Here is a 24,134-nt window from a genome sequence, read left to right on the forward strand (position 1 = left end):
TGGCTCATTCAGTTAAGCGTACAACTTCGGCTCAGGTCATGACCTCATGGTTTGTGAGTTCAAACCCCTCATTGGGCTCTCTGCTGTCAGCACAGAGCCCTCTTCAGATCCTCTGTCTCCCTCTCTCTCTGTTCCTCTCTCCTCTCTCAAAAATAAATATAAAAACAAAAAAAATATTAAAAATTAAGAAATAAAACTGTTAAAATGTTAACGCTATGTAGCAGCTATATGGTTGTTTGACATATTAGCCTTAAAGTCTTTTAAAATCTGCACAGAAAACAACAAACTATTAGGATATTCATTTGTTCAACTTTGGTGTGGGGAATACTTCTAAGACAGACAGGAATATAAGAAACCACAAAGAAAAAGGTATGTGGTTAAATGGAATATAGATGCACGTACATGTACACATGCATGTACACACAGGAAAATATACACAAAATGATACCAAAGACGGAAAAAATACTTTCAATAAATGATGTTCAAAATATTCCAAAACCTTCTACAAACTAAGAGTGAGAAGCTGAAATGAAAGCTATGCAAATGATACTGATCTGGCATTTGTTCTTAGGGTGCCATCCTAGAACACAGCTTTTCTTGATAGCAGTAATGTTGACATGCTCAACCTGGCAATCCTTTGCGCTGGGGTGGGGTGCTGTCCTGTGCATTGTAGGGTTAGCAGCAACCTTCCCTGTACACACTAGACGCCAGCAGCACCAAAAATTGTTAGACATTGTCAACCCTCCCTGAGGATAGAGGTCATCTGTTTGAGAAGCATTGCTCTAGCATTTTTAGCAGGATGTGAGTCTTGTAGAATGAGTGGCTAGGTTTCCTCAAGGTGTCACCTGTAAAATTATCTAGTAACATCTAAAAACAAAGTTCCAGTACTATTTATTCTTCCATTAATTAGTGTCTTCAGATATTTTATCTTCTCGAATCAATTTCAGTGACATATTTATCTAGAAAATTATGCCTTCTCTCTAGATTTTTGAATTTATTGTAATAAATTATTATTACAGTAAAAAATATCTTTATGACATCTATCATGATCGCTCCTTTCTCACTCATAGTGTTGGACTGAGTTATGACCAGTGTTTTCTGACGTGACATGATAAAGTCTAGTCTAGCAAATTCAAATAGGTTTTGCCTATTGCTTTTTTTTTCCTTTCCTTATTTTAAACTACTTTTTTTTTTAAATTTTAGAGAGACCATGCATAAGCAGAGGAGGGGGAGAGAGAGAGAGAGAGAGATAGAGGGAATATCTTAAGTGCTGAGCATGGAGCCAGACACAGGGCTCAATCCCACAACCCTGAGATCATGACCTGAGCCAAAATCAAGAGTTGGTCACGCAACTGACTTAGCCATCCAGGTACCCCTATTGCTTTCTTTTTCATTAATCTATTTTAATTTTATTAGACCCTTCCATCTATTCATTTCAGGGTTGTCTTTATTTTTTTCCCTTTTCTTGAGTTAAACATATAATTACTTACTCAACAAATATTAATTCCCTATTCAAAGTGTTTAAGATACAGTACGAAATGCTAAATAACTGTCCTTGACTTTTTAATATGATGCATGAACTACTGAAAACAGCTTTGACCACATTCTATATCTTGATATATCAGTGGTTCATTGTTATTCCCCTTAAGAGTCTATTTTGGTTTTATTTTTAAAATAATTAAGCATACAGGTGTTACTAAGTTTCTAAGAGCTTCAAAATTTTCAACATCCATAACTACTGCAGAAAATAAAAATTATACAACTTTTGCTTTTAAGGATTTGTTATAGAGGTTACTTCATAAAACATTTGGTTTAAAAGCTGTACTCTTAATTACACATTCACTACATCATGAGATTATTATTTTCCCAGTATGAACTTGCAGACACAGCAAAAAGGATCTGAATAATGGGCTGTTCATATTTATTACATTCTGAAGATAAGTTTTTTACATGCAGTAAGAGATCAAAGCTTTCGTATGTTATTAAACAAAGTATTCTCCATTCATTTTAATAATAATTCTACCAGTGATAGTGATACTGTCAACATTTACTGGGGATTGTCAGACAACATATGAGATGAAATATTTAATTCCCTCCAATTTAAAAACAAGTAAAGAGGAACAGGGGCGCCTGGGTGGCGCAGTCGGTTAAGAGTCCGACTTCAGCCAGGTCACGATCTCCCGGTCCGGGAGTTCGAGCCCCACGTCAGGCTCTGAGCTGATGGCTCAGAGCCTGGAGCCTGTTTCCGATTCTGTGTCTCCCTCTCTCTCTGCCCCTCCCCCGTTCATGCTCTGTCTCTCTCTGTCCCCAAAAAAATAAATAAAACGTTGAAAAAAATAAAAATAAAAACAAGTAAAGAGGAACAGGGATATTAATTTACCTACTCATTGTCCCAGTAGTAAAAGAGTGGTAGAACTACAATATGTAACGTGGGGTTAAAAATTTTGTTTCAAGTTCAAATATAAATTCTAGTTAACATATAGTATAATATTGATTTCAGTAGAATTTAGTGATTCATCACTACATATGTACAACACCCAGGCCTCCCCACAAGTGCTCTCCTTAGTACCCATTACCTATCTAGTCCATCCCTCACCCACCTCCCTCCATCAACCCTCAGTTTATTCTCTATAATTTTTATTTTATGGTTTGCTTCTCTCTTTAAAAAAATATTCTATGAAGAGTTCTCTCAAGTTTGTACCTTGAATTTAGACTTGTTCTCTCAGTCTAAACTGTGATGGATTTTCTACATTCAATTATTGACCCAAAATAAATTTTCTGATGCCTAGATATAAATAAGAAGCAAATGAGATTAATATCTATAGGATTTTCTTCTAATAAATTTATTGTAACATAACTGATGCATTGCACGTAAGTTTCCCTATATCAACTTATAAACTTGCTGATACTCAATTAGTTGTGAATCCTAATGAAAGGTTTTCTGTATTCCTAACATTCCTAGGTTTCTCACCATTATAAATTATGTGATATTTAATAGGTCTGAACTATGAAGAAAGACTTTCCTACATAGCTTACACAAAACTTTCTTGGGGCACCTGGGTGGCTCATTCGGTTAAGCATCCAACTCTTGGTTTTGGCTCAGGTCATGATCTCATGGTCCATGGGACTGAGCCCCACGTTGGGCTCTGTGCTGACAGTACAGAGCCTGCTTGGGATTCTCTCTTTCTCCCTCTCTCTCTCTGCCCTTCCCCCACTCGCTCTCTTTCTCTCTCTCAAAAATAAATAAGCTTAAAAAAAATTCTTGCCAGTAGGTGAACAACTACCAGCCTTCCCACATTCTTCACTTGTCTGTTCTGGCTGGTATACAATCTCTGATGCAAAAGTTTGAGCTCTGGTTAAAGGTGTTCCCACATTGCTTACATTCATAAGATGTTTTTTTTTCTCCAATGTAAATTCTGTAATATTTAAGTTTTGAGCTAAGACTAATGGCCTTTTCACATTTCTTACATTCGTAGTATTTCTCACAGTATGCATTTTCTGATGTTGAGTAAAGTAGGAGCTCTGAATAAAAACTTTTCTAAATTACTTATATTCATAGGATTACTCTAAATATAAATAATCTGTTGAAAACCTGTGAGCCACCAAGGGAGACCTTTGACACTGCTTACATTCATAATCTTTTTTTTTTTTTTTCTCCAATATGAAGTCTCTGATGTTGAGCAAGTTTGGAGCTCCAGATGAAGGCCTTACCACACTCTTCACATACACAGCATTTCTCACCAGCATGAATTCTCTGATGTCGAGTAAGATGTGATTGTTGAAAAAAGGCCTCACCACATTCCTTACATTTATAAGGTTTTTCACCACTATGAATTCTCTGATGTTGAACAAGGTGTGAACCATGACTGAAGGCCTTCCCACAGTCCTTACACTCATAAGGTTTCTCACCAGTATGAGTTCTCTGATGCTGAGTACGTTCTGAGCCACAACTAAAAGTCTTTTCACAATCCTTACATTCATAAGGTTTCTCACCAGTATGAATTCTTAGATGTCGAACAAGATGTGATAGCTGAATAAAAGCCTTCCCACATTCCCTACATTTATAGGGTTTCTCACCAGTATGAATTTTCTGATGTCGAGCAAGTTGTGAGATATGTCTAAAAGTCTCCCCACATTCCTTACATTTTTAAGGCTTTTCTCCAGTATGAATTCTCCTATGTTGTACAAGGTGTGAACCGTGACTGAAGGACTTCCCGCAGTCCGTACACTCATAGGGCTTCTCACCAGCATGAGTTCTCTGATGTTGAGTAAGTTCTGAGCCACAACAAAAAACCTTCTCACAGTCCTTACATTCATATGGCTTCTTGCCAGTGTGAATTCTTAGATGTCGAATAAGGGATGATAGCTGAATAAAGGCCTTCCCACATTCCCTACATTTATAGAGTTTCTCACCAGTATGAATTTTCTGATGTCAATTAAGTTGTGGGCCATGACCAAAGGCCTTCCCACATTCCATACATTCATAGGGTTTCTCTCCAGTATGAATTCTCTAATGTCGAGTAAGTTGTGACCCACAACTAAAAGCTTTCCTACATTCCTTACATTCATAAGGTCTCTTGTTAGTATAAATTCTCTTATACAGCTCTTGAGAATTCTTATGAAAAGCCTTATAAATATGTGCTGCTGGGTGCTGGCTGAATGTAGGCATTTTCTCATATTTCTCTTATCTGAAATATTCCTTCTCACTTCTCTGTTGCATTTCAGATAGGCCTCTGAAATTGGATCCATCAAAGTGGTTTTTTAATCTTTCCATTATATACCACTGAAATGATTCTTTATCAAAAGTGCTCTTTTTTGGAAATAACTCCTTAGTATCACACATGCACTGTAAATCTGAAAAATAACAGTCAAGTATACATATAATATATTCCTCTTCCATCAAAAATTAAACTTCTATGGCAGAAACTAGATAAGGGAAAATCACGTTCTAAAGAAGTAAATGGATGAAAACATTCTCAAATATTGAGGACAAGAGTCCAGGGAGAGGAATTAAAAAAAAAAAAAAAGTAAGATGCTAAGTAAGTCTACAAAAATGGAGGATAAATAGAAGTCCATGAATACTATATAGTCTATTTACAGGAACTTCCCAACTACTATATGCTTGTTTTATAATGTCTCTGACAGAAGTAAGGAAGAATTCAGTGAGGTTCCAGCAGTGACAAAGTAGAATGGGTAGATTTAGAGAAAATGATACACCACTGATGAGTTCCATGTGGAAATGACCAGCACACTATTAAAATACTTTCAAGTCCATTACTTTTATGTCTTAGTTCGTTACTTAACTAACCTGAGTCCCCAAACTCTCATTTGATAAAGAATAACTATTCTCATGGAACTGTGAGGATTAAGACTACAGCTCCTTGGCATAATATAAGTCCTCAATAAGAAGTATCTATTAGGGGCACCTGGGTTGCTCAGTCAGTTAAGAATCTGACTTCTTCTCAGGTCATGATCTCACCACTTGTGAATTCGAGCTCTTCATCAGGCTCTGTGCTGACAGCTCAGAGCCTGGAGCCTGCTTCAGATTCTGTGTCTCTGTCTCTCTCTGCCTCTCCTCAACTTGCACTCTGTCTCTCTCTCTCTTAAAAATAAACATTAAAAAAAATATATATGTAGTATCTATATTAATTATTATAACTATGGAAGAAGAGTTTGGCAGTTAAGAGAACTATGAAATGAGTATTATTTAAACTCCTCTCTCATATAAACTACCACTCAGTAAGCAGCAATACTTTTTCACAATCCAACACTTTGGTTCTCATTTTTGCTTACTCAGCTCTGATTCTCTAACCTATCATTATAATTTTTGAATCGGTCTCCAACTCTGGTTCAATCCAACCTCCTGCTTATCCAATGCCTGCAGCAAAATCACTGAACATAGGTGGAGAAGCACACAAAATGAAGATAAGTAGTCCATTTTCAATATAAGAACACAAATCTTAACTGCAGCCTCAGAGCTGACTGGCTATTTTATTACATTTCCTTGAGTAATTTAAATTAGTAGTGACACAGGATTTAAGGTATCAAAAGGAAGACAGCCCAGAAGGAGACACAAAGTTTTTTATGAGATCTTACCGTGTTAGAGAATAAACTTCCAGATGATGAAGAGAGTAGAATAATCAAATAAATGATGATGAAAAATTACTACTTCAGGCCAAATATAGGATTAAACTGCAGATGGACTAAAACTTTACTATACACACACACACACGCACAAAATCTTTAAAACTTTTTGAGATAAAGATCTGTACCAAAATCCCATATTAAAAAATGGTAAAAGAATACTCACTAGTACTACTATTACTCAAACTACACTGACGTTTCACTGTAATAAATTTTTCAAAATTTAAAGAGACAACTGTTAATATAATAAAGAGGAAGAAAGAATTATAAGGGAAAGAAAATGGAAAACTTTGCTAAAATAACAGAGTGGATTTACTCTACCAAGAATAAAGATATCCCATATATACATATGTATTATATTCATAATACATATGCATACATAAAATATATAAAGTCACAATAATTAATACAATATGGAAATAGAAGTAAGACAAAGGTTAAGTGAAAACATCACCTACTGAACAATATACTGTATACAGTTTGATACTCTCTAAGTATGTATGTGTGTGTGTATATATACCAAAACAATAAAGCATATTATCTGTGGATAGTTATATATGATCCAATGGAACAGGGAAGGATCTGTAAAATATGTATACATTCCAATGCACGTGGAACATTCTCCAGAACAGATCACATTAGGCCACAAAACAAGTCCAAATAAATTTAAGAAGACTGAAATCATATCAAGCATGTTTTCCAACCATAAAGGTATGAAACTAGAAATAAATTAACAACAACAACAAAAAAACCCACTGGAAAAAAACACAAACACATGGAATCTAAATAACATGCTACTAAACAACCAATGGGTCAACTAAGCAATCAGAGGAGATGAAAAAAGACATGAAGACAAGTGAAAATGAAAACACAACAGTCCAAAATCTTTTTGTGAAAGCAGTTTTAACAGGGAACTTTTAGAGTTATACAGGCCTACACCAATAAACAAGAAAATCTCTGAAAAACAATCTAAATTTACACTTACAGTAACCATAAAAAGAAAAACAAAGCTCAAGTTAGTAGAAGGAAATAATAAAAACCAGAGCAAAAATAAATAGACTAATAACAATACAAAAGCTCAATGAAACCAAAAGTTAGTGCTTTGAAAAGAAAATAAATATGATAAACCTTTAGCTAGACTACCAAGAAAAAAAAAAAGAGGACCCAAATAAATAAAATTAGAAATGAAAGAGGAAAAATAACACCACAGGAATACAAAGGACTTACCAGAGACTACTACTAAGCCAACAAATTGGACAACCTAGAAGAAATGTATAAAGTCCTGGAAACATACAATCTTCCAAAACTGAACCAAGAAAAAATACACAATCTGAACAGATTACTAGTAACAAAATTAAATTAGTAAAAAACAAACAAAAAAACCTCTCAACAAACAAAGTCTAGGATCAGATGACTCCACAGGTGAATTCTACCAAACACTTAAAGAAGAGTTAATACCTATTCTCCTCAAACTATTCCAAGAAATAGAAAAGGAAGGAAAGCTTCCAAATACATTCTACAAGGCCATATTATCCTGATATCAAAACTGGACAAAGATATCACAAAAAAGAAAACTACAGGCCAACATCCCTGATGAACTTAGATACAAAATAAAAAAATATTAGCAGATTGCATTCTACAATAGATTAAAAGGATCATTCACCATGATCAAGTGGAATTTTATCCAGGGTACCCTGGATAAATCAAATCCATCAACATGATATACCACGTTATCAAAATAAAGAATAAAAATAATATGACCGTGTTGACAAATGCAGAAAAAGTATTTGATAAAATTCAACATCTGTTCATGATAACTCTCAGCAAAGTGCGTTAGAGGGAACATACCTCAACATAAAGGCAATATATGATGAACCCAGAGCTGACATCATACTCAGTGGTAAAAAAACTGAGACCTTTTCTTCTAACATGAGGAACAAGATAAGGATGTCCACTCCCACCACTTTTACTCAACATAGTATTGGAAATCCTAGCCATAGCAATCAGAAAAGGAAAAATTAAAGTATCCAAATTGGTAAGGAAGAAGTTAAACTGTCCTTATGTGCAGATGACATAATACTATATATAGAAAACCCTGAAGACTCTATCAAGAAATTATTAGAAATAACAAATGAATCCAGTAAAGTTGCAGGGTACAAAATTAATATACAGAAATTGCCTGCATTTCTATACGTTCTATTAATAATGAAGTAGAAGAAACAGAAATTAAGAAAACAATTCTATTTACAATTACACCAAAAAGAATAAAATACCTAGGAACAAAACTTCACCAAAGAGGTGAGGTACCTGTACTCTGAAAACTAAAATAACACTGATGAAAGAAACTAAAGATCACAATAAATGGAAAGACATTCCATGCTCATGGATTGGAAGAATTAATATTGTTAAAATGTCCATGCTACTCAAAGCAATCTACAGATTCAAAGCAATCAAATACCAAAACCCCATCAAAATACCAAAAGTATTACTCACAGATATAGAACAAATAATACAAAAAGTTTACGGAACCCCCAAAGAAACCCAAATAGCCACAGGAATACTGAAAAAGAAGAACAAAATTGGAAGTATCAGAACCACATATTGCAAGATACACTACAAAGAGATATTAATCAAAACAGTATGGTACTAGCACAAAAATAGATACATAGAACAGAACAGAAGCTTAAAAATAAACCCACACTTTTATGGTCAATTAATCTACAACAAAGTAGGTAAGAATATACAATGAGGAAAAGACAGTCTCTTCAATAAATGGTGCTGGGAAAACTGGACAGCTACAATCCAAAGAATGAAATCGGACCACTTTGATACACCATATACAAAAATAAATTCAAATGGATTAAAGATCTAAATGTGAGACCTGAAACTATAAAATTCCTAGAAGAAAATATAGGCAGTAATCTGTTTGACATCAGCCTTAGCAACATTTTTTTAGCTATGTCTCCTAAGACAAGGGAAACAAAGGCAAAATGAAACCAAAATAAAAAGCTTTTGGGGCGCCTGGGTTGCTCAGTCAGTTAAGCATCCAACTTTGGCTCAGGTCATGATCTCGCAGTCCATGAGTTCGAGCCCCACGTCGAGCTCTGTGCTGACAGCTCAGAGCCTGGAGCCTGCTTTGGATTCTGTCCCTCTGTCTCTCTCTCTCTCTCTCTCACTCTCTCTCTCTCTCTCTCTGCCCCTCCCCCACTCACACTCTGTCTCTCAAAAAAATGAATAAATGCTTTAAAAAAATTTTTTTAATAAAAAGCTTTTACACAGCAAAGAAAACCATCAACAAAATGAAAAGGCAGCCTACTGAATGGGAGAAGATATTTGCAAATGGTATATCTGATAAGAGTTAATATCCAAAAAAATGTAAAGAACATATACAACTCAACACCAAAAAAACAAAAACAAACCTAAATTTAAAAATTAAATTAAAAAATGGGCAAAGGACCTGAATAGATATTTTTCCAAAGACATACAGATGGCCAAAAGATACATGAAAAGATGCTCAACATCACCAATCATCAGGAAAATGCAAATCAAAACCACAATGAGATATCACCTTACCCCTGTCAGAATGGCTTGTGTTACGGGGCGCCTGGGTGGCGCAGTCGGTTAAGCGTCCGACTTCAGCCAGGTCACGATCTCGCGGTCCGGGAGTTCGAGCCCCGCGTCGGGCTCTGGGCTGATGGCTCAGAGCCTGGAGCCTGTTTCCGATTCTGTGTCTCCCTCTCTCTCTGCCCCTCCCCCGTTCATGCTCTGTCTCTCTCTGTCCCAAAAATAAATAAACGTTGAAAAAAAAAAAATTAAAAAAAAAAAAAAAAAAGAATGGTTTGTGTTAAAAAGACAAGAAATAACAGTGTTAGTGAAGATGTGGAAGAAAGGAGCCCTTATGCACTGTTGGCGGGAAAGTAAATTGGTGTAGCCACTGTGGAAAACAGTATGAAGATTCCTCCAAAAATTAAAAACAGAACTACCATACAATCTAGTTATTACACTGCTGGGTATTTACCCAAAGAAAATGAACACACTAATTCGAAAAGATACATGCACCCTTCATGTTTACTGCATCATTATTTACAATAGCCAAGATATGAAAGCAACCCGTGTCCATCCATAGAGGAACAGATAAAGAAGATGTGGTGAACATACAATGGAATATTACTCAGCCACACCAAGAGTGAAATTTTGCCATCTGCAACAACATAGATGAACCTAGACGGTATACTAAGCAGAATAAGTCAGAAGGAAAAAAAAAAACCATATAATATCGCTTATACATGTAAAGTAAGAAACAAATGAATAAAGAAACAAAACATAGAAACACAGCAGACCAGACCCATAAATGTAGAGAACTGGTGGTTGCTGGGGGGGCAGGGGGGAACATGGGCGGCACAGACTTCCAGTGATGGAATGAGTAAGTTACAGGATGAGAGGCACAGCATAGAGAACACAGTAATGTGGGGGCAGACAGCAGCTGCACTTATGGTAAGCACAGCATAAGGGACAGATGTGTCAAATCACTACATTGTACACCTGAAACTAGCATAATGGTGTGTGTCAACTATACATCAATAAAAAAATAATAATAATTTACTCACTTTAATTCCCTCAAGTTCTGAAATGAGGCTTGCATGAATTAAACATCAATACGTTTTGGATAAGAGTGAATGAATAAAGCATGAATTACTGAAAAAAGGAGAAACTTCTCAAAAAGGGATCAAGTCATTGAAAAACAGGTAAAATAGGGGTTTTTAAGAAATATTGTTCAGAAGTGACAATACTTACACAAGTTTAAAAGACAAGGGGAAGCTGGGAAAGAATTAGATTGCACATATAAGGAAAAGATTGCTGGTCATGGGGAAGGGCGGCACCTACGTTTCTGAGAAGGGAGAGAAACAAAGCTACTTTTCTATGACTCAGGCCTTCTCTCCCTTGTCAGGCCTCAGTCCTTGGAAGGGCACTTCCCAATAAGAATAGCAAAGGTGGTAACTGCCGCAGGGCAAGGCCACCTGGGCTGCCAAGGCCTCTCTCTGTCAATGAGCTCTCACTCACCCGGGCGAGGGCCACCTGTCATGGCCTTTGTAACCATCCAAGGCTGCTTCTCTTGCTCCAATAAAGAGATCACATCTGGCTTAGATCTGGAAAGTCCTACTTCAAGAAAGGAAAAGAAATAGGATCAACCTACAGGTATGGCAGAATTCAAGGCCAGCTTTGGTCATTGAAGAAGATAATAACAAGAATAACAAGGAGGGTGAAGGTCTCCTGAAGAACAGTGTGTGACAGAGACGTCTTCCCCAAAACCATAGAGTGCAGATTATTCCCTCAGTAGCAGGAAACAGAATTCAGACAATCCAGAAATCCACATGGAAAGAGGCAGAAATTCCACAAGGCAAATACCGAATGATCTGCAAGTAAACATCCTTACCGACAGAGACCAGGTTGTGGTAGTTTTCCAACATCACGTCTCTGGGTAAGTCCTTTTGTGCAGCACCCAGGTAGTTCCACTTTCCCTGGGTGAAGTCTATCGCCACGTCCTTGAATACTGCCGACCCCTGAAAAAAGTCAATATATCCATCCCTGATGAAGTTAAAGGCAATTTTTCAACAGGGAAAGGGAAATGGAGAGTCATCAGAGAAAGGAGGAGACTCAGGCTGGGGCTACAGCACACGTCTGGCAGGTCGGGAGCCGCTACCCTCCCTCCCGCTCATTGGAGAAACAAGCCACCTTCAGACGGAAGGGCTTGAAGTGAACAAATACTGTAAGATGGAGTTTCCCCAGTAAGTGAAGTAGCAGAAAATACGCAGCTTGACTAAGAAAAACTTGTGGCCTCCATCCATCCTACGTGTACCTCAGGTCATATTTCTCTCTTTGAAAGCACAATTTGCATGTGATATAATAATTTAAGAAAGAAACAGTCTAAGGACTATTTCATCATTATGTCAGGAGATCACAAGCATCTTTCTCCTGCTACATAAGACAAATCGTGTATCTTATAACTGACTTGACCATTCTTATATTTTATATTTTAGACACTTAGGTTTGCCCAAACTCTGAAGGAATTCATAGATGGAAAGTTATTATCTAGTTATACCATTATGTCTAATTTAAAACCTCCCTGAAACAGATCAAAACTTTGTATCGACAAGGATGTGGTTTGTCACAGCCTTATTAAGCCATGGTTTTGTGACAGGCATCTTTAATATTTCCCTCGGGAAAATGTGCTCCATCCGCATTCCTGACTGAAAACTAACCAGGTGAGAAAGGTCTAAGACTGTTCATGGTACACTCAAGAACAGGCTGGGGGGGAGAGGACTTAGGGAAGGCGCTCACAAGAGTGGGTCTGGGAGCAGATTCCTGGAGGACATCCCAGGAGCAACTTTCATGACAGACAATAAAAACATAGGACCTGATAAAAATACAGAAAGTGATCATTCCAACTCACATGAGCCACAGTTTTCAGAATTCCAAGAATGACCTGTCCGCTCAGTGACTGGCCTGAGAGGGCAGAGCTGAATCCAAAGAAGGCAGGACAGACAGGCTTTCCTCAGAGAAGTCAAACTGCATATCACAATGCCCTGTTTTCCCCGTCCCCACCTCCCACAGGCATGGTAACAAGAGCCCAGAGACTGCAGACGCTGCTACAGCAAGAATGACAACACTATTCAGGTGCTATAATAAAATGTCTCCATTCTAACCTACTAAAGGAGGTTTCTTGAACATTCAAGTTTCTAGACTTTTGTTTTTAACTCTCTTTAAAATCTCTCAGTGATTATTTTTATATAGTACCTATAACTTACCATTGTTTTCACTAACAGGTTGGTCAGACTGTCCTATGTCTCATTACAATATGTGGAAATACCTCCTTTTGCCTTATTTTTAATTAACCATATACTTTAGAGATCATTTTATATTAATGCATTAAGAGCTCCTTTATTCTTGAGATATTAAATAATCCATCTTGGGGTACCTGGGTGGCTCAGTCGGTTAAGCGTCTCTCACTTCAGCTCAGGTCATGATGTCCTATTCGTGAGTTTGAGGCTTGCGTCAGGCTCTATGCTAATAGCAAAGAGCCTGCTCACGATTCTCTCTCTCTCTCTCTCTCTCTCTCTCTCCCCCACCCCCCGCCCTTCCCCCACTCATCCATTTTCTCTCTCTCTCTCTCAAAACTAAACTTAAGAGGTGCCTGGTGGTTCAATCGGTTGAGCGTCCGACTTCAGCTGGCGTCATGATCTCACGGCTCGAGTTCGAGCCCCACAATGGGCTCTGTGCTGACGGCTCAGAGCCTGGAGCCTGCTTCCGATTCTGTGTCTCCCTCTCTCTCTGCCCCTAACCCACTTGCATTCTGTCTCTGTCTCTCTCAAAAATAAACAAACATTAAAAAATTTAAAAAAAAAAAAACTAAACTTAAAAAAAATAATCCATCTTAAGAATGACCCACAATTTTTTAAACTGTTTATTTCTGAGAGAGAGACAGAACACAAGCAGGGGAGGAGCAGAAAGAGGGAGATACAGAATCCGAAGCAGGTTCCAGGCTCCAAGCTGCCAGCACAGAGCCTGACATGGAGCTTGAACTCACAAACTGTGAGATCATGACCTGAGCCAAAGCTGGATGCTTAACCAACTGAGCCACCCAGGCGTCCCATGACCCACAATGTTTTAACTAGCTGCCTGATAATCAATATTTAGATTATTTATAAACCATCACTATCTATTTTATATTTTATTTCACATGCACAAACAAATCTGTATGATAAGATCCATGAGTCAAGTTGTAGGGTGTGTAGTTCAAATTTTTACACAAAAATTGCTAAACTGCCTACTGTAAAGGCCCTATTATCATGTATTAGTGCTGAGAGCTTCCTATATTCTGTCAACTCCTAATCCAAACCCATATGAAGAAAAGTTTTACGGGTTCACCTGGCAGAAGGGAAAGAATCCTCATTGAAAGCATGAGAATAAATAAAAACATAAAAGATGAATAAGAATAGGGGTAAATTTCAATGAATATTAACCAGGAAAAAAAAAATTCATATTTAAATTTTTTTTTTCAACGTTTATTTATTTTTGGGACAGAGAGAGACAGAGCATGAACGGGGGAGGGGCAGAGAGAGAGAGGGAGACACAGAATCGGAAACAGGCTCCAGGCTCTGAGCCATCAGCCCGAGCCCGACGCGGGGCTCGAACTCACGGACCGCGAGATCGTGACCTGGCTGAAGTCGGACGCTTAACCGACTACGCCACCCAGGCGCCCCAAAAATTCATATTTAAATACATGTAGAATCGGGACGCCTGGGTGGCTCAGTTGGTTGAGCATCTGACTCTTGATTTCAGTTCAGGTGATGATCCCAGGGTCAGATCCCATGTTGGGCTCTGTGCTGACTGTGGAGCCTGCTTAAGATTCTCTCTCTCCCTCTTCCCCTGTCCTCCACGCATGCACTCTCTCTCTAAAATAAAAAAAATTTTAATTAAAAAAAAGGTACATGTAGAATTAAAATCCATTACTAAGAAATAATGGAGAGGATGGAGAGACAGGATGAAGTTGGCAAATGCAGTTTTAAAAGTTCTAAAATTCTAGCACCACTGGGAAATTGTAAAAATAATTTGTATTACACTATAAAGCATCAATGATGCATTTTGCAATCTCTAGTGCAAAAACACTAAAACAAACATACATGAAGGTATGATGGAAGGAAAAAATGGAAAGACGCAAAATTCAATTAACCCAAAATAAGACAAAAGAGAACATAAAGATGAACTAGGGGCACCTGGATGGCTCAGTCAGTTAAGCGTCTGACTCTGGATTTTGGCTCAGGTCATGATCTCACATAAGCTCAAGCCCCATATCAGGTTTTTGCCCTGGCAGCACAGAACCTGCTTCTGATTTTCCCTCTCTCTTTGTGCCTCCACTGCTCACTCTTTCTTTCTCTCAAAACAAATAAACTTAAAAAAATGTACTAAGTGGAAAAAACCAATAACAACAAAACAGACATAAACCCAACTATGTAAGTAATTACATTTAACGTAAACTAACACAAACTAAGAAAAGACTAAACTTGTTGGAGCATATTTAATAACAAAATACAACTCCATGCTGTTTACAAAAGACACCCTTCAAATATGAGGTAGAAAAAGACTGAAAGTAAAAGAATAGAAAAAGACATAGCATGTGAATACTAACCAAAGGACAGCAGGTAGAACTACAGTAATATCAAACAAAATAGGCTTTATGTCTATTAGTTATTCTTGCCTTAAACAGGAATATTTCATCTTTATTATAGATGTCAACACAACAGGATAATCAAAATTCTACGCCTCTATCTACTCAATAACACAACTTCAAAATATAGAAGGCAAAAACAGACAAGCAAACCAATAAGACAAAAATGCAAAGATAGTGAGACCTATATGATATATGATACCTATATATCATACGCAAGTGGAGCTTATGTGAAAAATGTAAGAGATGTCTGACACTTGAAAATCAATGTACTTTGGGTGCCAGGCTGGTTCAGTCAGTGGAGCATGTGACTCCTGATCTTGAACTCAGGTCCTGAGTTCAAGCCTCATGTTGAGCATGAACTTACTTTAAATAATAATAATAATAATAATAATAATAATAATAATACCTTAAAATAGTAACAATATTACTTAAAAATCAGTGTACCTCACCTCATTAATAGAAAAAAGAGAAAATTACATGATCCCCTGGATACATGCAGAAATTCTGACAAAATCCAACATTATGATAAAAACTGAGTAAAGCAGAAATCAAAGGAAACACTATCATTAACCTGATAAAGCAAATCTTAAAATGCTCCCTCAAAAATCACAATTAAAGCTAAAAATCTGAATGCATTCCCCTTAAAATTATGAAAAAGAAGACCTTTCAACTAGAAGTCTGATCCAGTACAACAGGGCAAGAAAAAAGAAATAAAACGCATAAGTACTAAAAAGGAAGAAATTAATCTCATTAGTCACAAATGACATGATTGTGTACATTAAAAAATCTTAAAGAATCTATAGATAAGCTACTAGAATTGAGTGATTTTATCAAGATTGATAAAAGGTCAACTTAAAAAGAATCAGCTTGATTTCCATAAATCAAGAACAACTAAACAGAAACACAAAATTTTAACTCTGATGTAACTTTCAATAGTATAAGAATAAATCAAATAGCTAGTTACAAATCAAAATAGTCTTAAGACCTCTAGATTAAAAATGACAGAATATTATTGAACGATATATATATCCCATGTTCATTGATTAGAAGACATGAGTAGATGTAAATTCTCTCAAAAAACTTTGTAGATTCAAAGCAACCCCAATTTTTAAAAAAGTAATTTTTTAATGAAATTAGCAAATCAATTCTAATATTCTTATAGAAGTGCAAAGATCTGTGAATACCCAAGGCAATCTCAATGGAAACCTTTACAAAGGTTTTACAAGGGAATTCTTTGTAAAGGATTCACATTATCAGATATTGACAGTAACGGGGCAGGGGGGTATGACAACTGGAATGCTGGCAATATCCTTTTATTTTTTTCACCCTGTCTCAGTGCTGATTGCCAAGGCGTATCAGGGTTGCAAAAATTCATCAACTCGTGCAATCGTCTGTACAGTATATTCGAATGAGGAAGACTAAGAATGCAATAAAAATGCAAGTAGAGGAAATCACCAATAGTAACAAATCAACACCATGAGTTGGAAGAAGCACTCCGAGGAATACTAAGAGCCCCTAATACAGCAGACGCCCAGATACGCGCAGGTTCCCGCACGTTCCGACCTCCCCCGCCCCCGCTCTTAGCACCGCGCAAGGAAAGAGCGGGCACAGCTCACGGAGCGGGAGGGCGGGCACACCAGCAAGGCATGCCCGGCGGTGCCCACTTGACCTCCGGGCGCCCCGCCCCTCTCCGTATCGCCCCCTCGTGCGTCCACTCCCGCTCCCAGAGACGCGCACAGTCACCGTCAGCCGCCCGCCAACACTCACTGTAACCGGAACCTGCACCCCACACCTGGCGTCAGGACAAGCGGACCGACACGACCTCCGAGAGCCGCCGCGCGGGCGGCGGACGGCAGCAGCCAATCAGCGGACGGCAGCAGCCACTCAGCGGACGGCAGCAGCCAATCAGCGGCGGGAAGGCAGCAGCCAATCAGCGGCGGGAAGGCAGGTCTGGACGAAACCGCTTCCGAAGTGGGGGCCGCCGGGAAGTGTAGTCCTGGGCGCCGGGCGCAGAGGCCGCTGGGAGGCGTAGTCCTGGGCGGCAGGAGGTGCGTGGGGCTAGGAGCCTGGCTGACCCCAGTCGGCCGCAGTCTCCAGAGAGGCACCTGTCTGCGGGACCAGGGAAGTTTTGTAGTTTCATAAGCGCCTACCCAGATTTTGGAAGTCTCCCCAGCCCCACGCCGGATGCACTGATCATAGCTCTATACCTCGCCATCCCTCTTCTCCCTTCTTAACTTAACATGGTCAGCCTGTATACTCGCTTGTGTACACCTGTAACTTGCTGGCTGCTCTCTTGCTTTGGTTAAATACAGTTCTGGTTGTATAACGACCTTTGCCCACTGTGCATCTGTACCCTTGCAGTACAGCTCAATGTGGCTGTAAAAAAAAAGAGAAAGAAAAGAAACCACACTGACAGGGCTTACTTTAAATGAAAGGCAGCATGGACACCTGGGTGGCGCAGTCGGTTAAGCGTCTGACTTCAGCCAGGTCACGATCTTGCGGTCCGTGAGTTCGAGCCCCGCGTCAGGCTCTGGGCTGATGGCTCAGAGCCTGGAGCCTGTTTCCGATTCTGTGTCTCCCTCTCTCTCTGCCCCTCCCCTGTTCATGCTCTGTCTCTCTCTGTCCCAAAAATAAATAAATAAATAAATAAATAAACGTTGAAAAAAATAAATGAGAGGCAACAAATTGTTAGTGTTTTCCTGATGATTTCTTTATATTTTCATAATATTGACAAATTGGATTTCACTAATGTTTTCTTGGTGTTAAATTTAGATTATTTTTAGCAGGAATACTACAAAAAATTCTAATGCACCTATATCAGGAGGCACATTGTCCCATTAAGGCACTGTCAACTTTGATCATTTGGTTAAGGTAGTGCCTCTCAGATTTCTCCACTATACGATTACTAATAAGCATCTTGTGGGGAGACAGAATGTACAGAAAGTAGTTTCAGAATTGCTAACCCATGGCTTTGCAAAACAAAATCTACTATCGCTTTACATTTCTTTTAATTGCATTAATATAGCATGTAAATGCTTCAATTTTGATGTAGTACAAGTACACATAGGTTGAATGTAATTTTGTGCTATTAAAACACATCTTTTGATTCCTGCTGAGAAACCATGAGGAAGGCCTGAAGCCTGTGTTCACATATCCAATTTGTTCACATATCCAAACTACTAGTGAGCATTGAAATAAATGGGACTATAATACTGGCCACAGTGAAGTGAGATTTGCAAGATGGCAGACTAGGAAGCCCCAGGCCTTCTTTGCCCATGAAAACATTTTTTAAAACTGTACATGGGCTAAAATAATTTTTTTTTAGTTTATTAATTTTGAGAGAGGGGTGCCTGAGTAGCTCAGTTGGTTGAGCATCTGACTTCAACTCAGGTCATGATCTCACAGTTCATGAGTTCCAGAACAGAGAGAGACAGAGCATGAACGGGGGAGGGGCAGAGAGAGAGGGAGACACAGAATCGGAAACAGGCTCCAGGCTCTGAGCCATCAGCCCAGAGCCCGACGCGGGGCTCGAACTCACGGACCGCGAGATCGTGACCTGGCTGAAGTCGGACGCTTAACCGACTGCGCCACCCAGGCGCCCCTCTTTCAAGTTAATTTTTGTGAGGGGTAGCAGGGAGTGGTCCAGTTTCACTTTTCTGCATGTAGTTATCCAGTTTTCCCAGCTCTATTTGATGAAGACCGTCCTTTCCCTATTGAGTATTCTTGGCTCCATGTCAAATATTTTTAACTTAATATGCATGAGTTTGTTTCTGGGATTTTGATTCTGTTCCATTGATTTATGGTATTATGCCAATACCATAGTGTTTGATTACTATAGCTTTGTAATATAGTTTGAAATTAGGGTGTGTGATGCCTCCAGCTTTGTTTTTTTCCCTCAAGACTAATCTGGATATTTGGAGGTCTTTTGAGGTTCCATACACATTTTGGGATCATTTTATCCAATTCTGTAAAAAATGCCATTGGAATTTTGATAGGGGTTGCATTGAATCTATAGATGGTTTGGGGCAATATGGGTATCTTAACAATATTAATTATTCTGATCCTTGAACACAGGATATCTTTCCATTTATTTGTGCCCTCAGCTTCTTTCATCAATGTCTTAATAGTTTTCAGTGTACAGATATTTCACCTCCTTGGTTAAGTATATTCCTAAGTATTATATTGTTTTTGACACTATTGTAAGTGACATTCATTTCTCTATTTCTTTTGCAGATATATTGTTGTTAGTGTACAGAAATGCTACTCATTTCCATATGTTGGTTTTATTTTTTTAATTTAACCATTGCAATTGTTTATTGTAGAAATATTGAATAGTGTAATAATCTCCATATATCCATCACCAATACCATTGTTAAAGTTTTTATTTACATTAAAGTTATTTAACATACAGTGTTATATTAGTTTCAGGTGTACAGTATTCAACAATTCCTTACAACACCTGGTACTCGTCACAACATGTGCACTCCTTAATCCCCATCACCCGTTTCACCCATTCCCCCCGCCCTTCTGGCAACCTAACTATCAATGTGTTCTCTATAGTTAAGAATCTGTTTCTTGGTTTGCCTCTCTTTCTCTTTTTTGTCCCTTTGCTTATTTGTTTTATTTCTTAGATTCCACATACGAGTGAAATCACACTGTATTTGTCTTGCTCTGAATGACTTTCTCTAGCTCCATCCATACCATTGCAAATGTGAAGATTTCCTTCCGTTTTTTTTTTTTAATTTTTTTTAACGTTTATTTATTTTTGAGACAGAGAGAGACAGAGCATGAACGGGGGAGGGTCAGAGAGGGAGACACAGAATCTGAAACAGGCTCCAGGCCCCGAGCTGTCAGCACAGAGCCCGACGCGGGGCTCGAACTCACGGACCGCGAGATCATGACCTGAGCCGAAGTCGGCCGCCCAACCAACTGAGCCACCCAGGCGCCCCTCCTTCCTTTTTATGGTATTGTGTATACATACCACCTCTTCTTTATCCATTCATCAACTGATGGACACTTGAGTTGTTTCCATAATTTGGCTATTGTAGATAATGCTGCTATAAACACTGGCATGCATAAATCCCTTTGAATTAGTATTTTTGTACTCTTTGAGTAACCACCTAGTGATGCTGGATTGTATGGTACTTATATTTTTATCTTTTTGAGGAACTTCCATACTATTTTCCACAGTTGCTGCACCAGTTTGCAGTATCATCCTTGCCCACACCTGTTGTTTCTTGTGTTGTTGATTTTAGTCATTTGAATAGGTGTGATGTGACATCACATTATGGTTTTGATTTGTATTTCCCTGATGATGAGTGATGTTGAGCATTTTTTTCATGTGTCTGTTAGCCATCTTGATGTCTTCTTTGGAAAAATGTCTATTCATGTCTTCTTCCCATTTTTTAAAAATAAAATAAAATTTATTGCCAAGTTGGCTAACATACAGTTATATAGTGTGCTCTTGGTTTTGCGGGTAGATTCCTGTGATTCATCACTTACATACAACACCCAGTGCCCATCCCAACAAGTGCCCTCCTCAGTGCCCATCACCCATACTCCCCTCTCCCTTGACCCCACCCCCCTGCCATCAACTCTCAGATTATTCTCTGTATTTAAGAGTCTTTTATGGTTTGCTTCCTTCCTTCTGTATTTGTAACTATTTTTTCCCCTTCTCTTCCCCCATGGTCTTCTGTTAAATTTCTCAAGTTCCACATATGAGTGAAAACATATGATATCTGTCTTTCTCTGCCTGACTTATTTCACTTAGCATAATACCCTCCAGTTCCATCCATGTTGCTGCAAATGGCAGGATTTCATTCTTTCTCATTGCCAAGTAGTATTCCATTGTATATATAAACCACATCTTCTTTATCCATTCACCAGTTGGTGGACATTTAGGCTCTTTCCATAATTTGGCTATTGTTGAAAGTGCTGCTATACACATTGTGGTACCTATGCCCCTATGAATCAACACTCCTGTCTCCTTTGGATGAATTCCTAGTAGTGCTATTGCTGGGTTGTAGGGTAGTTTATTTTTAATTTTTTGAGGAGCCTCCACACTGTTTTCCAGAGTGGCTGCACCAATTTGTATTCCCACCAACAGTGCAGGAGGGTTCCCATTTCTCCACATCCTTGCCAGAATCTGTTGTTTCCTGAGTTGTTAATTTAGCCACTCTGACTGGTGTGAGGTGTATCTCAGTGTGGCTTTGATTTGTATTTCCCTGATGATGAGTGATGTTGAGCATCTTTTCATGTTTCTGCTGGCCATCTGGATGTCTTCTTTGGAAAAAATGTCTATTCATATCTTCTGCCCATTTCTTCACTGGATTATTTGTTTTTCAGGTATTGAGTTTGGTAAGTTCTTTATAGATTTTTGATACTAACCCTTTATATGTCATTTGCAAATATCTTCTCCTATTCTGTCAGTTGCCTTTTAGTTTTGTTGATTGTTTCCTTTGCTGTGCAGAAGCTTTTTATCTTGATGAGGTCCCAATAGTTCATTTTTGCTTTTAATTCCCTTGCCTTTGGAGATGGGTCAAGCAAGAAATTGCTGCCACTGAGGTTAAAGAGGTTGTTGCCTGTTTTCTCCTCTAGGGTTTTGACAGTTTCCTGTCTCACATTTAGGTCTTTCATCCATTTTGAGTTTGTTTTTGTGTATGTGTAAGAAAGTGGCCTAGTTTCATTCTTCTACATGTTGCTGTCCAGTTCTCCACAGCACCATTTGCTAAAGAGGCTGTATTTTTTTTTCCATTGGATACTCTTTCCTGCTTTGTCAAAGATTAGTCAGCCATACATTTGTGGGTCCATTTCTGGGTTCTCTATACTATTCCAGTGATCTATGTGTCTGTTTTTGTGCCAATACCATGCTGTCTTGATGATTACAGCTTTGTAGTAGAAGCTAAAGTCCGGGATTGTGATGCTTCCCGCTTTGGTTTTCTTTTTCAACATAACTTTGGCTATTTGGGGTCTTTTGTGTTTCCATACAAATTTTAGGATTGTTTGTTCTAGCTTTGAGAAGAATGCTGGTGTCATTTTGGTTGGGATTGCATTGAATGTGTAGATTGCTTTGGGTAGTATTGACATTTTAACAATATTTTTTCTTCCAATCCATGAGCATGGAATGTTTTTCCATTTCTTTGTGGAATTTCCTTCATCAGTTTTCTATAGTTTTCAGCATACAGGTCTTTTACATCTTTGGTTAGGTTTATTCCTAGGTGTTTTATGATTCTTGGTGCAATTGTGAATGGGATCCATTTCTTGATTTCTTTTCCTGTTGCTTCATTATTGGTGTATAGAAATGCAACCAATTTCTGTACATTGAGTTTGTATCCTGCGACTTTGCTGAATTCATGTATCAATTATAGCAGATTTTTGGTGGAATCTATCGGGTTTTCCATGTAGAGTATCATGTCATCTGTGAAAAGTGAAAGTCTGACTTCTTCTTTGCCACTTTTGATGCTTTTATTTCATTTTGTTGTCTGATTGCTGAGGCTAGGACTTCCAACACTATGTTAAACAACAGTGGTGAGAGTGGACATCCCTGTCGTGTTCCTGATCTCAGGGGGGAAAGCGCTCAATTTTTCCCCATTGAGGATGATATTAGCTGTGGGCTTTTCATACATGACTTTTATGATGTTTAGATATGTTCCTTCTATCCTGACTTTCTTGAGGTTTTTATTAAGAAATGATGCTATATTTTGTCAAATGCTTTTTCTCCATCTATTGACAGGATCTTATCCTTTCTTTTATTAATGTGATGTATCACATGGGTTGGTTTGCGAATACTGAAACAACCCTGCAGCCCAGGAATGACTCTGATCATGGCGAATGACTTGATCATGGTGGATAATTCTTTTAATATACTGTTGAATGTGATTTGCTAGTATCTTGTTGAGATTTTTTGCATCCATGTTCCTCAGAGGTATTGGCCTGTAATTCTCCTTTTTTGTGGGGTCCCTGTCTGGTTTGGGAATCAAAGTAATGCTGGCTTCTTTGAATGGATCCAGAAGCTTTCCTTCAGTTTCTATTTTTTAGAACAGCTTAAGAAGGATAGGTATTAACTCTGTTTTAAATGTCTGGTAGAATTCCCCTGGGAAGCCATCTGGCCCAGGACTTTATTTGTTGGGAGATTTTGGATGACTGATTCAATTTCTTCACTAGGTATGGGTCTGTTCAAATTTTCCATTTCTTCCTTTTTGAGTTTTGGTAGTGTGTGGATGTTTAGGAATTTGTCCATTTCTTCCAGGTTGTCCAGTTTGTTGGCATATAATTTTTCATAGTATTCTCTGATAATTGTTTGTTATTCTGTGGTGCTGGTTGTGATCTCTCCTGTTTCATTCGTGATTCTATCTATTTGGGTCCTTTCTCTTTCTTTTTGAGAAGTCTGGCTAGGGGATTATCCAATTTTGTTTAGTTTTTCAAAAAACCAGCTCTTAGTTTCATTGATCTGTTCTACTGTTTTTTGTTTTTTTGTGTTTTTTTTTTTTTTGGATTCTATATTGTTTATTTCTGTTCTAATATTTGTTATTTATATTCCTCTGCTGGCCTTGGGGTTAATTTGCTGTTCTGCTTCTAGTTCCTTTAGGTGTGCTGTTAGATTTTGTATTTGGGATTCTTCTTGTTTCTTGAGATAGGCCTGGATTGCAATGTGTTTTTCTCTTAGGACTGCCTTTTCTGCATCCCAAAGGATTTGGACTGTCATTTTTTCATTTTCATTTGCTTCTATATATATAGAAATTTCTTCTTTAATTGTCTGGTT

At 38.2% G+C, this 24,134-nt stretch overlaps 1 long non-coding RNA gene across 1 annotated transcript in view; it reads right to left on the reverse strand.

Annotated features, from left to right (window-relative positions):
• Nucleotides 1–17,763, reverse strand: part of LOC123593312 — a 42,071-nt gene extending 24,308 nt beyond the window's left edge. Inside the window, exons 1-3 of the long non-coding RNA XR_006710252.1 lie at nt 17,166–17,763; nt 11,579–11,705; nt 11,206–11,304 (exon numbers count right to left, since the gene is read on the reverse strand). This is a non-coding gene — a long non-coding RNA (uncharacterized LOC123593312). The remainder of the gene's footprint in view (nt 1–11,205; nt 11,305–11,578; nt 11,706–17,165) is intronic.
• Between the last annotated feature and the right edge of the window lie 6,371 nt (nt 17,764–24,134).

The sequence above is a fragment of the Leopardus geoffroyi genome, chromosome D4 (assembly GCF_018350155.1).
Source record: "Leopardus geoffroyi isolate Oge1 chromosome D4, O.geoffroyi_Oge1_pat1.0, whole genome shotgun sequence".
NCBI lineage: Eukaryota > Metazoa > Chordata > Mammalia > Carnivora > Felidae > Leopardus > Leopardus geoffroyi.